The sequence below is a fragment of the Cryptomeria japonica genome, chromosome 2, assembly GCF_030272615.1.
Source record: "Cryptomeria japonica chromosome 2, Sugi_1.0, whole genome shotgun sequence".
NCBI lineage: Eukaryota > Viridiplantae > Streptophyta > Pinopsida > Cupressales > Cupressaceae > Cryptomeria > Cryptomeria japonica.
The window spans coordinates 243,082,361-243,100,720 of NC_081406.1; the positions used below are offsets into that span (position 1 = coordinate 243,082,361).

The following is an 18,360-nucleotide window of genomic DNA, read 5'->3' on the forward strand; positions in this document are numbered from 1 at the left end:
ACCTATGGGGCCTTGAACTCACCGTGACTAAAGAAAAAATGTGAAAGCTTTGTTAAATGATGACCAACCATGTAGATACGACTATTTCCCCTGCACTCTAAACAAGCCTTTAAAAAAATAGATTGAAACAAATTCCCATTTCTACCGAGGAACGGGAAGAGGTTTAAGCAGGCCTACTAATTGTGCAGTTTCATGTCTCATCCTTTGACACACTTTAAACTCTCATATATAGTGCAATACATCCTCCAATCCCTTCCATGTATATCTAACTTGCACTTGCCTGTAAGTTTCGACGAACCGGATACATCCAGAGAGTGGAGAACTGTGAAGGGTTACATTTATCTTTTTACTTCAACTTTATCTAAGCACCAAAAAATTTCCCTTGAACTAAATAATATCATGCTCAACTTAGTACCTATCATCCCTTCCAGAGGGAGCAAAAGTACCCACAAATCTGTCCTATAACATACTTGGTCAAAAATTCATCATTTCAATCAAATATTATCGAAAAATGGCTAGTAGTATAAATATCCTGGAGAGCGTATCTATTACTACATCATTCTTCTCCTCGACATACTCATGTCAAGATCGTAGGCATCTCAAAATCATAAACATCCACTTTGCTCATCCATTTTTGCTACCTATCAATGAGATCATGCTGTGATAGGAAAAATCTAAAGCTGTCATGGCATTGGTGTGCTCAAATTATACATTTTCAAAATTCAGCCAATAAATACATCACTATCAACATCTCCTTGTTATAAATAGGAAATGGATGCTCTATCTCTATCAACGTTTTACCCTCATATGATACGGGTTGCCCTTTTTATATATAAATTACCCCGTAGGCCTTTTCTTCAAGCATCACACCACCACGAAAGAAATGATACGGGTTGCCCTTTTTAAGTATAGCAAGAATGTAACCGTTGCATATCACATTTTTAAACAGGCCTAATGCCTCCTAAGCCATTGTGGACCACCGAAAATCACACCTCTTGGTCACCTCCATCAACAACACTACCGACTCTGAGAATCATTTAGTGATCTCCAATCTTAAGGTAAAACGGCCCAAAAATCCCTGCAGTTGCGTCAATGCCCTCTAGGAGAGCCACGCCGACTGCAACTTGGTTGGATCCATCTCTACTCTTGCTTTGACGATAATGTGCCCCAGGATCAAGATCATTTGAATTTCAAACTCACATTTGCTTTTCTTGGAAAAGGAAGTTTGCTGCTACAAATTAGCTAGCACCATATCCTAGTGTTTTATGTATTCCATGTGTGGCTATAGGTTTCTATGTCATCAAATAACACCAACAAAAATTTCCTCGGATGAAATCTAAAAATTTCATTCATCGTAGAAAGTGGCTGATGCATTGCGTTGGTGCTTAGAGTTATTAGTCCCTAGATCTTAAAGCGTAAGCTTAATTTGGGTGCTAGGGATGTCCAACCTAAATAGGAAGACTTAAAAGCAACATTGGACCAATTTACTGAGAGGATAAAATCTTCTTCAACTTTTGGCTCTACTAGACAAGGTACGTGTCTAAGGGATTGTTTGAGATATAATTATAGGCAACAAAAATATACTCTGGCATTAACCATACCTAACACATAGTATACTCCTAAAGGGCTATCACTCCATATCTAAGCAAGGTTTTCTTTAAATTTGTGGATGTAACCTTTGTATTTTTTCATCATCAAAATTTTAAATCGTACTTCATGATCCATCATGGCATAGATAGAGAAGGTGAAATAATAGGATGGCAGCAGCCTGAGGATTAAACATATGATGGAAACGGAATCTAGAACCTAGAAAGGACAGGGAGAAGAAACTGACTTGAAAATAAAATCATGTTATAAAATTTTAGAATTATAATTCCATATTTGACAATTTAAAGAACAGGCTTTGATTCTTACATTTTAAGTCTCCACATAAATTGCAATGCAACGAGTGTATGAGTTGATTTATTCGATTTGAATGATAGAACTATCGTGAGTGACAACATATAAAAAAGAAATATAATTTTAAAAAATTAGGTGGAATCAACATTCCACAATCGAATGCACAAAGTTTGTGATTGGGTATAAGGGCAACTGAAAAGGAAAACAGAAGAGAATAAATGAAGAGACCATAAACCCAAATCAATAAAATTCAAGGGCTTCAATTAAAACGAAGTCATACTATCTATGCATAAAAAATATTGGCGTCAGATAGGAGCGAAAGACTTTGAGCAGATAATAATCATAAAATTGCTATACAGCCATTTCATCTGAACTATGCTGTACATCACTCGCCAATTTGCCAAAAAAATTGAAGGTCATTAAAACGATGCCATGCTATCTATGCATCAAGATATTGGCGTCAGAGAATGAATGAAGAGACCATAAACCTAAATCAAGAAAATTCAAGGGCTTCAATTAAAACAGAGTCATACTATCTATGCAAAACAAATATTGGCGTCAGATAGGAGCGAAAGACTTTGAGCAGATAATAATCATAAGATTGCAATGCAATCATTTCATCTGAACTATGCTGTGCATCACTCGCCAATTCATTAATTTTTTCACGTCCATATATCAAAAAAACCTTTCAAAGAGACATAAAAAAGACAATGAAAAAACATTTAAAAAGCACATTCAGTAAAGTAAACAAACACCTAAATCCTTGAGCCCACTCATATCTACCATGAGGTGCATTCAAATGGTGAGGGGGATAACTGTGATCCAAGTCTCAGTAATATTAGATCGTCTTCAAACCATTTGGATTTACAGATAGATAACGCAGTAAATGATACATCATTGACTGGAACTTTAATCAAAACTACTGAACATTTAAGTTTTAAGGCCGGCATCTCAGTGAAAAAGCCCATCGTAAGTAGTTTCTTCATAGGAAACGAATTTCCAATCAAAGCGCAAGGATAACGAAATCATCCCTGATGCCTTTCTTCCTTCTAACCCCACAAATTATAGAAAATAAAAAGAAATGTATAACATACGCATTAGTGTAAATCATGCATGACAGTGCTGGCTGCGAGAAATCACAACACAGATTGCAACAGGAAAAACAGATAACACAATACCGCATTGACCTTTGCTCAGAACTGCAATGCACTCGTTTATCTATCTGACTTGCGCAGAACAATATTGTTAGGGTTAGGGTTAGGGTTAGGGCTAGCAACATGAGGCAACAAAAAAGTGAGAGCATTCAAAGTTCGCTGCTGGCCTCACAGCTAATTAGTTTGCTGCGTTTCGATACAAACCTAGGGGAGAGGGACGGATACGTGCCTAGGGTCAAAGTGTCGTAGAATTGGGGCAGTTAGGGGTCACACTAGTGCAATTAAGCACCCATGTGTTGTTTTTAATCAAAACAAATAGAAATATTTAATCTAATTATTTATCAACTTTTACATGTACGCATTTACTCAACTTTTACATGTACGCATTTTAGTTAATATTTGATTGAAATATATATATAATATAATAATAAAATATATTTAATATATAATTGTTGAATAAGTGAGGGTGATAACATGATTACTGATACAATCATCATTGTTCATTATTGAGCACATTGTTTAAACTATATGTATCCATGTACAAAAGTCACCCTACTAAGACACGTACACACCAAAATGATACTGCCACATGAAAGTCCATCCAAAACCTCTATCCCAACAAACATATATCATAGATCTCCTAATACCACAGTTCCCCACTAAAACATGACCAAATAAAAATGTATAGCCACCCTTTATCATATATGTATGTGTTCCCCACTAAAACATGGCCAAATTAAAATGTATAGCCACCCTTTATCCTGTATGTCCAGGTGAACTACACAATTATTAGTCATTTCACCACACATCTACTAGTCAAATCCCCTACATTTCCACTTGAATCCACCACAAACAAGCTATAAGGCCATTGTTTTTCTTGTAGAAATAATTGAAATCAAAGGGGAGTGTTCCACCAAACTAATCAACTCAAAAATTAATGGCAAAAACATATCGGCCTTGCAAATTGAATGAACATTCAAATTTCAAATTCGAAACAGTATAAATTTTTTGAGGCCATACAAAACAAGCACCCAACAAATCATAAGTTTTTCAAGTTCAAATAGACATGAAATCATTTCATTCTACAATTGTTTTGGACTCATTGAACTCAAGAAGACACAATGGCCTAAGAAGAGGATGAAGAAGAAGACTAGAATTTTTCCAAATTTTACTTTTGTTTTATTTTCTCTTTTTTTATATACAAATGATGTAGTTCCTAGTTTGTTGTGTATGTATATGTTTATCCTATGTATGCAAATGCAATTTGTAAACAATTTTTATTGTTTGTACATTGTGAATGGTGTTTGTAGTTTGTTGTGCATGTATGTGTATATTGTGTATCTAGAAATGTTTTTTTATATTATTTTCACTATGTAAATGTTGTTCACAGTTTGTTGTGTGTGTATATGTGTTTATTGAGTATGTGAATGCAATTTGCAAATGTTTTACCCATCTTGGTGTGGTTCCATCTATCATATTGTATTTCATTAATTTTAGTTTGCTCTTCATTGCAAGACCATAAGTTAACAATCTTAGTTTCTTGAACTCTTGTACGTATTTTTTTTCATCCAGTTGCTTTAATTTGTCCTTCATATATATGTATGTAAATCTATGTACGTACGTACATATGTACATATGTATGTATGTGTATATTGTTTTCAAGGTTAAAATTAATCATAAAATAATCAAATATAAAAGAGCGAATCACAAACTCTACTACAATCAAAATTAACTCCTAAATGACAATGAAATAATAACAAACCAATTGAATATCAAATAATAATAAAATGAAACTCCCTCAATTGATCCAAATAGGCTTCCATTGCTCTTCTCCAAATTGTGTGATAGGTGGCTCTCAGGTGTTGCATTGGGATTCCTGCATATGATTGACACAATTATTTTGGAGATAGTGATTTTAGATTGAAATTGAGAAACAAGCCTTACTTTTATAGATTTTCAGGTGAGATGGGGTGAGAAATAGAATTGGAGTGTTGATTGATAGATCACTGAATTTGATTGATCAGTTAAGTGAAGTGATTGATCTGTTAATAATATAGATTGATTTGTTAACTCATTTGATTGATTAGTAGACTGAATTGATTAGGGAGATGACTGAATTGATTATCCAGTTGACTAGATTGATTGAGGAGAAGACTGAATTGATTGATTAGTCAGAAAAAATGATTTGGAGTGAAAAGAGGAGATTGGAGAGTTAACTGATTTGATGAACCAGCCTTGATTTTCAACATGTGTTGTAGGAAATTGAATTGAAATTCATTTTCATTTTGATTTGAATTTGAATTTTGATTTTCGAATGGCGAAATGCACATGAGATTTATTGAAATTCAAATTTGGTGAAATGTAATTTTAGGGGAACTGACATTAGTTGAAATTATTTGAAATTTGAATTTGGGGAATAGGAGGAATAAATTAATTAATTAAATAATTTCAATGAAATTATTCAATCATTAGAAATAGGATTAATTAAATAATAAAGATTATTTAATTAACAAAATTAATCATAATTAATTAAATAATTAATATTTGAGATAGGTTTAATGATGAATTGATTAATAGATAGAAATTGAATGATTAGTAATGTAGAAAGTGATGATTGAATTAGTTTAGAAACAATTAAAGAATTATTTAACAAATAAGACGGTAAATTAGTGTAGACACATAAAATTGACTAAATTAATATTTAATTAATTATGTCTTTAACGCATGGTTAATTTAATTGATCACATTAGCCTACCATTACCTTTACATTAATTAAATTATATTTAACTAATATCCCCTTTCCACTTCTTCCAGATATTGATTTATTTCAATAAATCAAACTCGCCTTTATGGAATATTCCATTTTTGTCCCTAATCCTAATTAGCTAAATTAATCCATGATTAATTGGACCAATTTAGTGATTCCTACAAACCTATCATTTAATCCCCTCATTATCCTAATTAATCCAAAGCCTAACCAATGTTAGTATTTATTCAAATTAAAAATACTACACATCTACCCAAACCCGCATGTGACTCACAAGTCACTTCATATGTCCACATCACCTTTGACCAAGGGGTTCTCACACATGTGTGAGGATTCTCTTCCCCATAGAGCCACCCTACTCTTTCCCCTTTTGGCCCGTGTGTCATAAACTCTCTTCCACTAGCCCTTACACCTTTCCACAAGTGGACTCTTGGACTTCCCAAGATTTGCTCACACATGTGTGAGCACACTTACCCTTGCACACACTTCTCCTTGTGACACTTGTCACGAGGCTAAGCCTTCAAACCTAGGACCACATTCCCTTTCAATCTAAGCCCTTGATCCCCCTTTTAATCTTGACCATCCATTTATAGGCTCCTAACTCTATAAATTGAAGCCTTTATCCATCAATCAAAAATCTACTTTTGATGAATCCTCATGCTGCCTTTTATCCACTTTCATCACATCATTACTTTCCCCTTTTATCCATAAATCATTACAAATTTGTGTTGTCCTCTTGACATCATAAGCATATCCATAATATCCTTATCATACCCCAAATCATTACCCTTATATCCTTACTTTGTTATGCAAGTGTGAGCAATCCACACTTAACCCCACTCAATCTCCCAATCTTCATTTGACAACCTCAAAGCAATGCGGTTCATGGAGACGAGGAGGACAAGGAAGAGCTAATGGCATCAGGAGCATCATGAGGGAGGTTATTTTGGTTTAATCATGTTTTCTCATTATGTTTGTAAATGCTTAATCTTCCTTGATAATGCTTTTTAATGGTTTAGTTTTATGTTGATTTGACTAACCCCCAAACTAATCATTTTATGGCTTAGTTTAGCTAATTAGGATTAGGGACAAAAATGGAATATTCCATAAAGGTGAGTTTGATTTATTGAAATAAATCAATATCTAAAAGAAGTGGAAAGGGGATATTAATTAAATATAATTTAATTAATTTGAATGTAATGGTAGGCTAATATGATTAATTAAATTAACCATGCAATAAAGACATAATTAATTAAATATTAATTTAGTCAATTTTATGTGTCTACAATTAGTACATGATTCATGAGACATTTTTAGGTGTCTAAATATGTGTGTGTGTGTGTGTGTGTGTGTGTGTGTGTGTGCATATGTATGTATGTATGTACATACATGCATATATATGAAGGACAAGTTAAAGCAAATGGATGAAAACAATACATAAGAGTTTAACAAACCAAGACTGTTAACCTGTGACTGTAATTAAGAAAAAACTAAAACTGATGAAATACAATATGATAGATGGAACCACACCAATATGAGTAAAACATGTTGAACAATGTTGGATGCTAAGAGAGGGTGAATCAACATATAAATGAAACTTGAACAAATTATAACACTTAAACAATAATCTCCATTCAACAAATGTGCATGAAAGTAAATAACATAAACAACAAAAGCATCCACACAAGAACATCAGGATTTTTACATGGAAAACTCAAACTAGGAAAAACCACAGTGAGAATTTAACTCACAATATGTATAACAACTTTTACAATTATTTAGGCCAAAGGCCTAGGAGCTCACTGCTCCAAACTTGAAAACTAAGGTACATTGCCTCAAGCAAGATACAAAATGGAGACTTGCACAACTAAATAGCACTTCTTTAGTGCAAGATACAAATCAATTGTCCAGAATAATAGGAATAAGAATTTTGAATTGTATAGGGAATAACATCTACCAACATACATACAACAATTCATTGCTTAATACTCGTTTGATACATCTCTACTCTGTAACATATCCAGACCTCTACTTTTCTCCAAACTCACATCACATTTGCATCATATATCTTTCTTTCTGTGTACATCATTTATCCATTTTCTCACTTCATTTTCACACACTCATATCTATATCATTTAACATAATTGATTTGTCCTTTATAGAACAATCGGTATATTAATAACTTCTAAATTAGGTTGGCTCAAAAAGTGTAACACGTATATGCATTATCAACCAAAAACATTGTATGTGGAAAACAAAGAAGACACGTGAAAAATCACACTAAGTTGGTACACCTTCCAATAAACCTCATAAAGGTTCTACATGCAACTGCGCAAACCAAAACACATAAGTTGGTTCATACCAAACTATATTACCCAAAATATCTTAATCTGGACCCAAAAATAGAATATGTGATCCACTACTAAAGAAGCATGGCACGTTAGGAACAATATCAAATAATCCATAATAACCTCAAGACAATAGCAAGATGAGGAAAGAAATGTGTTCCTCTGCACACTCCTGAAACTATACCAACACTACATAAATACCACTCACATACAAATATTCATTCAAATAGAAAACTAAGATAATTATGCCACAATCAACCTACTCCAATCATCGTACCCATCTGATACATATCCTATGCAAACATATATTCTGGACTAGAAACACATTTTTCAGACCAAACAAAAGACATTAATGTTTCTAAAATACATCATACCATCATTGTTAGTCATCCAAAAAGCATATTCATCTATTCTTGAAAACAGTGCATCAATCTTCATATCTAAACCACATTCGAACCAACACCCAGATACAAACAATCATCAAGAACTTAGGCTTAACTAGAATAAACTGCCACAAACTACCAAACTATACTCTTCATTGTGTACTTCTATATAGCATCACTTATGGACCAGCAACACCAACATCTTGGACCATAACTCATAGTGAAGAGGGGAAAATAAATTTGAAGGTCAAATGATCAAAACATAACGAAATAAACATGCAGAATGCTAAAATATCATTAAAAGACCATTTCACCTTGCTATTTTACCTTCTCCTTCGGATTGAGCTTGATGAAGTGAAGGCGCCCCTTGATAATGCTCCACTTGATGTGCTCCTTTGATTGCTGGATGTGGATGGCTCTCCAATGTTGTGCACAAATGGAATGGATTTGAAAAATGATAAGAATGGGATGATCAAGTTGCCAAGATGATTTCCTGGGCTCAAAAGGGCAGCATAAACTTACTGGATTTCAAGATATTTTGAATGAAGGGATGGAGCCCTATTTTATAGGAAGAGGAGAGGAAAACGGATGGCTAGGATGAATTCAAGATGAAGGGCTAAGATTTACTTGTGAGCTCACACAAGGTCCAAGAGAGGGTGTGGAGACCAAGAATTATGCCTTAAAGGCATTTCGTATCTCCACACTCCACAAGATGCATTGGAGGAATTAAAAATTCTCCAAAAAGGATATCATAGGGATTGGAGGAATAAAAAGGAATTAAAAATTCCTTGGGAGAGGGGATGCCTAGAGGAATGTGTGATTTTGAAAATCTTACATTCACCTAAGAAAAGAGCATTTAAAGCTAGTGGCTGGATGAAAAGGACAAAGAGTTGACTTTGTGACTAATCATGATGATTAACCATTAACGACTCTTTAGGAGGGGGATTAGAGGAAATGTTAGGTGGGATTAATATTTGTAGGAGAATTTGACTAAGAGAGAGAATGAGTGGAGGGAATAAAAAATTAGAAGAATAATGTTAAGTGAGTTTAGGGAGTTTCTAGAAGAATGAATTAAGAAGATGATTTGTAGGAATCATGTAGGTTAACTAATTAATTGAAATTAATTAGCTAAGAGGAAGATTTGTGAGGATTTGATTTTTTTAGAAGAATAAAGAAAGGGATTGATTTATTAAATAAATCAATCATATGCTATAGTGACAATATTAATTATATTTAATTAATATTGAGAGGAATTTGAATTAACATAATTAATTAATTAATTATGCGAGGAATTAAAAATAATTAAAATAATTATTTTTAAGTGTCTGCACATAGATTTGACATCAATGACAATAAAGACTTATATGTGCAACAAAACATTTACAAATTGTATTCACATGTACACAATAAACACATACACACACACAGCAAAGTGGGAACAACATTTACATTGTAAGTAAGATTTTAACAAATCTCATATTTGACTTGGAAATCGTAGTGTGGTAGATTCTGGGTAAGTATGATTGAAATGCAAAATGTTGCTAGCTATGAGAGTGAACAAACCAACACTATTTAAGTATGAGACTAAAATAACATCACTTTTATGACCTGGTAAATGAGTGCAAAGCTGGATTGCAACCTAATGACTACAATGAAAGTCTAATTAATGCAAAGGGAAAAATTGTAATTGCATGCATGATAATTGAAATAAGAGATATCAAGGCTAACAATGTGCCCAAAAATCTAACATTATTTCTAACCGAACTTAACCAATGAAAACAAATGAATAAAGAATATTTGTATATTTATATATATATATATGGACATCTTTATACACATTTGGACACCCACACACACACATGCACAAATACATATACATATATATAACTATAAAAATGGAGAAGAATAGAAAATTTAGAACAAACTAAGATTGTAAACCTATTAGCCGTTACTTAGAACAAGTTAGAAGGGATGAAATGCAGTAGGATAGAGTGAAGTAAACATATTTTTTTGACTTGTTATTTGATTGAAATGCAAATTTTACTATCTATGTAACTAAACAAACCAACGCTAATAACTTCTAATATAACACACAGACGTGCGCACGCGCATACACACAAATACATACATATTACACACACATAAATACATATACATATACATATATATGATTATAGACATGTAGAAGGTGTGAAAATTAAGAACAAATTATAACAAACTAAAACTATAAACATATCAACTCATACTTAGAACAAATAGAAATAAGGGATGAAATACAATGAGATAGATTGAAGTACATTTTTTCTAACTTGTTATTTGAGTAAAAATAAAATTTAGCTAGTTAAAAGACTGAAAAAACCAACATTGTTTAATTATCAAATTGAACTATCATCTCTTTTATGACTTGGTAAATGAGTGCAAACCTATGACTGTAATGCAGGTCTAATTAATGCAAAGGGGTTAAATAGTGACTATGAAATAGAAATTGAAGAGATAATTAGGCTAATAATGAGATGAAAACAAAGTAACATTCATTCCCACTAAAATTGACAAATAAAAACAAATGAATAAATAATATATGTAAAATTATGTATATTTAGATATTTACTTACACATTTTGAGATAAATTTGTATATATGTGGATATATAGTGTGATATATTATATCACGGTAAAAGTAAATGACCAATTAGGCTAAGTATGACACCAAACAAATCATCAAAATTCTTGTCAACGAAATGATGAAGCAATGTAAAGAAAGTAATTGATAATAGTTAGTCACAATAAACATATAATTATGTGTGACTACAATATTTTAATGGACATGATTTAGGTAATTACGAGATCGAAGAATTCAAGAGTGTGGACATACTAATAAAATGTCAACTTGTAATAATTAGTAGACTGAACGAATGCAAAGTGTTTGAATTTGGCTAAATTGAAGAAGACAAATTAAAATGAAGAACATAAAACTATAATAGAAGAAAACTCTCACAAACCCCTAAGTTCTAGGTATAACCCTAAATTTATTTGTAATGTTGTAAACCTTTAACTGTTTTTGTATAGTTATATTCATTAATTTTATACCTCACGTTTTAAATAGTTTATTTGTATGAAATAATTCACGTTAACCCTTCATTAATGTTAATGACGGATAGCTGCAAATACAAGATTTGAAAATGGTTGTAAACCTTATGAAAATTTTGCTTAACTAGCATTATGAACAGAGAACCCATTCCATTGGCCTTAGCTCATTTAAATAACATTACACAAAATGCCTTACATAATTGAAAACACATTTTACTGACAATGATGCTTGAATAGAAGACATCATTTCCTCATAGAATGTAATGTGTTTATAAACACATATTTTTTAGTGTTCATAAACACCCAATTTACAAGGTCAACCCAAAAGCACACCATGGTCAAACCTCAGTAACCACAAAAAAAATATATTAGACAAGCACCCACGAAGTTAGAGAACATCATAGTTATAATTTGCATAAAAACATAAAACATCAAAAAATAATTTTGAAAATGAGATAAGCATTGCATCGCAGGAGATTGGTGTGCCTTAGTGAGGTTCAAAACCTCACTTGGGTCAAATACAAATTGTCGAAATATTGGAGATGCACATGCTAGCCAACCATGGAAGCTCCTCGCCTATACATGCAAACCAATGACAAAGGGAAGTAAATACAAACCAAACGACAAGGGAAGCATATGACAAAAAAATCCAAACGATGCAAACCAGTGATTAAATGCAATTCCATTTACTTGTTGGGAGGGAATGGAGCCATGTTGTCAAAGTTCCGAGGTGTAGCCATTACTAAAGTGTAAGGGAGACTGATGTTCGAGGTGACCATGTTTCGAACCTTAGATTGTACGTGCAGAGAACGCAAACAAACACCTTTTGGTGCCTAATGTATTGAAGATTCAAGAAGACGTGGGAATGAAAGGACCCAAAGTTAGCTTAATTTGCAAGGGAGAAAGAGCATTCAATGAAGTAATGCTTGAGATTTACGCAGAATGTGATGGATGTAAGGGGAAGGGACGCAAAGTTAATATCCCTACAAGGAAGAGTGTAGAGTGATAGTGGGTGATAAATGAGAGCAAGTGGGAGTTTAGGGTGGCAGAGTGGAGACATGCCACATGGCGCTAAGGTCCACTTCAAACATTATGTCACACAACTTGTAAAGGTGGGCTCATGCACATATAGGTCACCACACCAAATTGGAAATCTTTTGACACCTTCGCCAAATGATCTTTTTACACATGGCATATAGGCAAAACATTAAAAATAAAGGTTTTTTTAAAATTCCAAGTTAGATTTCTTATGTGGCAAGATAAAAAATAATAATTCCAAGTTCCACCTGGCACTCCACATGGACCTTGGAAGTTTGGGTACACACATATCAACCCCTCTCCCCTAGTGTAAGGGAGAATATATAGAACCGTTAAATTATTTGTTGTTAATTAAATCATTGCAATAAATTTATATTACGGTTATGAGCTCGAATTGATGCTTATTCTAATACTAGCATACATATATTATCTGCCTATATTTTAAAGAAATCTATGCAACATATGATGAGAGATATCCAATTTCAAAACAATGATTTTTTTTATGTCAACCCTAACAAATGTGTTGTTTCACTATTCATTGGTGTGCATTTAACATGAAAAAGTTGTCACATAGAGAGATCAACCAAATTCAAACAAAATTGATATCTTCAAATATCTCATAATACTAAATAATTAGCACCATTTATTTTCTCAAGATGATTAATTTTTTTCAAGATTTTAGCAAATGCCAACTTGTTGTGTGCTATATAGAAGGAGCAATCAAAAAATTTCGACTCTACCAAGACATAAATATTATATAGTCCATTGAGAAAGACTGGAAAATACAACTTACAATATAAAATCAAATAGTTTATAAACTATGATTTAATTAACAACAACTCAAATGTAAAGGCACAACTCAGTCAAGTCCAATGGCTAAAATAAGAAGATAACATGACTTCCAAACTTCAAAATCTACACACTCTAAATTCTTAAGCTACTTATTTTGCATACCTTAACAATATACTCCTCTCTCCAACTCAAAATGTTTCCTTCTTTTGCATTGTTTTATATCTTAATACAATTACAATTAGACATATCACTAAGACCATAACCACAACTAAGATATATACACAAGTTGTGATCCACTTCTCCTTCAAATGCTATAAACCTATATTTTAAATTAACTTTTATATTTCCTATCACTTTCCCCATCTACAGTGACTATCTAAGACTCTACTACATGTTAGATCATTTTAACAACTAGTTATTCTTTTTTATGCTTAAGTTCACTTAGTTGAACTTCTAGTTGTTTAAGTTCTCTTAGTTGTGCATCTAGTTTAGCTAGAGTTGAGCCTTTTTTAGCTCCTCATGCTTGCACTTTAGTTGTCCTCAATTTAGTTTAGGGCATCTTTGTGCTTTATTAATAAGCACATCATTATACAATTATAATTTATTTTGCAATATTTGCTTTTGAGGAATATAGCTTTGTTTTGTTTCTCTCATTTGTGGAAGGTGTTATTCATTTGTCATTTGATCTTGCAAGTGCTTGCGTTTCATAATTCAACATGGTATCACAGCTCAGATTTAGCAAACCTCTTCTCAAGCTTTGAGGGTTTTGTTTCTAAGAAGTGTTGCAAGGTCAAAATTATAATTTTGTGTTGATCTAGACTAGGAGACATTTTTCAAGGCGAGTTTTGGATGTCAACAAAATTTATGGTTTGTTTGGGGCGAAATGGACCTCGTCATTACGCTGAAGTGGCCAAAAAGCTAAAATTGGAGAAGTTAAACTTTGAAAAAAAATAAAAAATCTACTACATGAATTTCCATACAAATCGTACCTCTGTATGTACAAGTAGGTGTGAGAAAGAAAATTGCATGGTCAAGTAAAAAAAATCAGCACAATTTTTTTGCAACTCAAAAATTTATTTTTTTGAAGAGGGTGGATTTTTTGGTAAAGGCGACGCTGCATTTTTAATTGGCTCACTGAGAAGGTGCGTCCCTTACACTACAAGATTGTACCCTTCTCGTCAAGTTCCTTTCTTGGCGTCCCTTCGTCACACTAGTTGTAACCTGTCAAGTTCATGCCTTCAGTTGTTGTTTTTAGCCTCCAACAACTGCTGTCATTTATTGACGACCCCAACATTGACACTACCCACATCACCTACCACTTCCCATTGACTGTCAACCAATCACTTAATTGTCCGCTCCCTAGACCCCCACTGCTCTGCCAACTAGTTCTGCTCTATTGCCAAGACCCCCATCTCTCCTCGGTGAAGCACTACCTATTGTCACTATCGTGCCACCTCCATCAATGCAACACCACCCAACACCGCTCAAGTGTTTCTCGTCACTCATCTATTACTAATTCACCTACAACCCCCTAGCTCACGCGTGACCAACAACCTAGTTTTTTTAGCACCCAAAGGAGCTTTTTTTGGCTTATTAGAATTTTTTTACGAAATTGGGTATGTCTTCGCCATACAATGTCCATTTTTTGACTTCCATATACCATTGCAAAGCTGGTTCAAAAGGGCTACTCATATCTACAAGTGGTTTTTATATAGTTTTTCTCTTGTTGACTACTACAATCTATTGAATTCAACCCTTTTTATTCACTTTTGGGGCCATATATTGGGCAAATGAACTTTGTTTTTAACTTTTGCATATCATTAGAAAGATATTATAGTCCACTATCTTGATTTGCACAAATCTTTTTATATATTTACTTAGGTTCTTAGTATTTTTTAATGAACTGGTTTCTTGTTTTTAAGCTTCCTCGTCATTTTGATTGCACTATGACTTGTGTTTTATTGTTGTGGGGGGTCTGTTTATCTTTTTTAGATCCTCTTCACATCTTAGCCGTATAACAAACTTTGTTGTTCCACTCGGACCTCATAATTATCAAACCTGGAAGGATCAGATGACTAGATTGCTCGTGTCTAGCTGTTTGTGGTCTACTTTGGATGAGACTCAATCAACCTTGAAGTTTGCTTTTGAGGTTTTACAACATAGAAACAATATGGATGGGGCTATGACATTGATTACCATACATGTTTTTGAAAGTTTCATGCTTCACCTTGAGTCTTGCACTACTCCATGGGCCATTTGGACTAAGTTCAAGGATCTTTTTGGGGAGGTTAATGAGTTTAGGAAAATGCAACTCGAGATGGAGTTGAATTGAAGGAACACAATGGACCACTAAGCGGGGGGGGGGGGGGGGGGGGGGGTGGGGGTGATGATCAATAAAAACTTGAGTTATCTAAAATATCAAATCTTTAATAAAAACAATCATAAAGCTATGAGCAGAAGCATCAAACACATACGAAGCAACACATAACACAAGAGCATACGAGGAAAACCCATAGTGGGGAGAAACCTCGGTGAGAAATGTTGTTGGAGTCTACTACTCCAATCCAACCTCACAGGTAAAATAAATTATAATATTTAGGGCACCAACCCAAGGAGCGCCAACTCTTATCTCTGAGCACCCACTCAAATGATTACAATGTTATATATTTCAAATACAAATTAGATACCTTGTTACAAATGAGGTTTTGCAACACCTTGTTGTTCTACTCTCTCTGATCTCTTCTTCTCTATTCTCAGCTATTTGTCTTCTCTGCACTATTCTAGTCACTTGTCTATGTTACACTCTATCTCTCACTCTTTGTTCTACACACACTCCTCCCCCCTTCAACCATGCTTCACTCTCTCTTCTCTTCAACTTTCTATTTGCCTTTTCACTCAGCTTTCTACTCTTTGTTCTGCACTAAGTTTTCTTCCCCTCTACCTCAGTCCTAACACTCTCGTTTTTCACAATTCCTGCTTGTCTTTCTTCTTTTCTCCACCTCGACCTTGCTTCTCTCACTATCCTTTTCAGTCAGTTTGCCTTCTGCCAATAAACAACTCAAGTTCCTAGACGCACCAATCTGTAATCCTTTCTGACTTCTAATGTGGACAGTTGATATGTTGGATGCAACTAGGAATCCTTGATCACAATTGTCATTGTGGTGGTTCCATGTGCCACATCATCAAACACTTCAGCCAGAATGTTAGACCACACTCTCTCAGCTCTGCCACTTGTTAAGTCTCATTAACTTTTTCTCTGTTCGACCAGCTCTGTACACCATCAATTTTACTTGCCCATAAGATCTAATAACCTGCTTGTCAATCATCTCGAGCCGCACACCAGTCTACAACTGATCCGCCATAAATGAATTCTCCAACTACTTGCCCTGTTTGGATCAATAGTAGCCTCATTTAACCACCAGCATCTTGTTCAACATTTCATCATTTATGTTCGACCACCTGGAGTACACATGTCATCACATTCAACATCCAGGTCATTTGGTCAAGACAGGTCAACCGCCATGTGGACCACTGCATCTGTCGGCTCACAAACATGGCTGCAAATTCAGTCATACTTTTAGTCAAGTGGCCTCAAATTCGCCCTATGCACGTCATGTCGTCGGGTCAAACTTGGTCAATAGCCATGTGGACTATCATGTTGCATGATGACCTGCTATGTGGATACACATCGGGCTAACAACAAACACTCATGTTGATTTTCCTGATAACCATATGCACTGGATGACATGCCTATTAGGGAAACTCTCTCCAATCCCCAATGTCTCTTAGATTCCACTTTCCTCATGTTCATAGCTAAGAGTCATACCGATGTCATTTCTTATTTGTTATCAGGTTGACTCATATGGTCGGACTGGCATCAAATGTTTATTCCCAATTTGATCTTGTCTGGCCGACAACCACATATCTCGTTCTATCTTGTCGGACTGAGTCACTTTGATGGTCACCAGGTTGGATCCATCAGTATGAGCACAACTATCGAGCATAGATCACCAAGGTCATGCCATAGAATAGGATCTCTATGATTCCTTTGACAAAAGCCTATTGGTATGAGTCAAACCAATCTCTTTGGTCATCCTACAAAAACCATATCGACAACTGTCTTACTGATCTGCACACATGAAGTCCATCGACCGACAATATCTCATCGGGAGCAATCACACTGATGTCGCATCTTTACTCTTATCGGGCTAACTCGTGTGATCAGGATGGTACCACACATATCTATCTGATTTGAACAAGTCTTATCAATGAAGACTCTTGTTTGTTCACCGTATCAGGTAGACAAAACTTTCTCTTGCTGATGTACTTCATGTTCTTCTTTGTCGGGGTGTCTAACACAGTCAACCTGTCTTTTTTATTTCATCCTGATGGCTCAAGGTCACGTTGATCTTCTTGACGACATACACACATCGGGGTGACTCCACCCGATGTAACACTCTACTCGGCCTGTTGTGTTATATGTGTCGGGATGACTCATTTTGATATCCAAGCATGTCCCTCTTGTCGACATGACTTACATTGTCGAGCAGACCTCTCACATCTCATTCTACTTTTACAACTCATTTCGATGACAGTTCATCGGTTAGACACTTGTTGATAGCCTATTGATGCCTTTGGTTCCATTCGTTGTGCACGTCAGGCAAACACATCTCGATGTCATCACTCATGTTCCTTGTCGGTGTGACTTTCACTTACAAACTGACTCCAAGATTTCACTCTGATAATGTGACCCTTGTCAATGCAAGAAATCATTAGCCAAACTCTTACCGATCAAATACTCCATTCGGTCACCTCAAAACTCAACTCATCGCCATGAGTTACGCCGATAGTCTTTTCTCAATTGGTCAAGCGACATCATCCTGACTCATCCCGA

The 18,360-nt window shown here is 34.5% G+C and overlaps 3 non-coding genes across 3 annotated transcripts; all 3 read right to left on the reverse strand.

Moving 5' to 3' along the window:
• Positions 1 to 2,196: 2,196 nt before the first annotated feature.
• Positions 2,197 to 2,297, reverse strand: LOC131063298 (small nucleolar RNA snR60/Z15/Z230/Z193/J17). Its single transcript, XR_009111044.1, has one exon. It is a non-coding gene; the product is annotated as a small nucleolar RNA snR60/Z15/Z230/Z193/J17 (small nucleolar RNA).
• Positions 2,298 to 2,449: 152 nt separating this feature from the next.
• On the reverse strand, positions 2,450 to 2,550 carry LOC131063299 (small nucleolar RNA snR60/Z15/Z230/Z193/J17). Its single transcript, XR_009111045.2, has one exon. It is a non-coding gene; the product is annotated as a small nucleolar RNA snR60/Z15/Z230/Z193/J17 (small nucleolar RNA).
• A 170-nt stretch (positions 2,551 to 2,720) lies between these two features.
• LOC131063300 (small nucleolar RNA snoR27) lies at positions 2,721 to 2,806 on the reverse strand. Its single transcript, XR_009111046.1, has one exon. It is a non-coding gene; the product is annotated as a small nucleolar RNA snoR27 (small nucleolar RNA).
• Between the last annotated feature and the right edge of the window lie 15,554 nt (positions 2,807 to 18,360).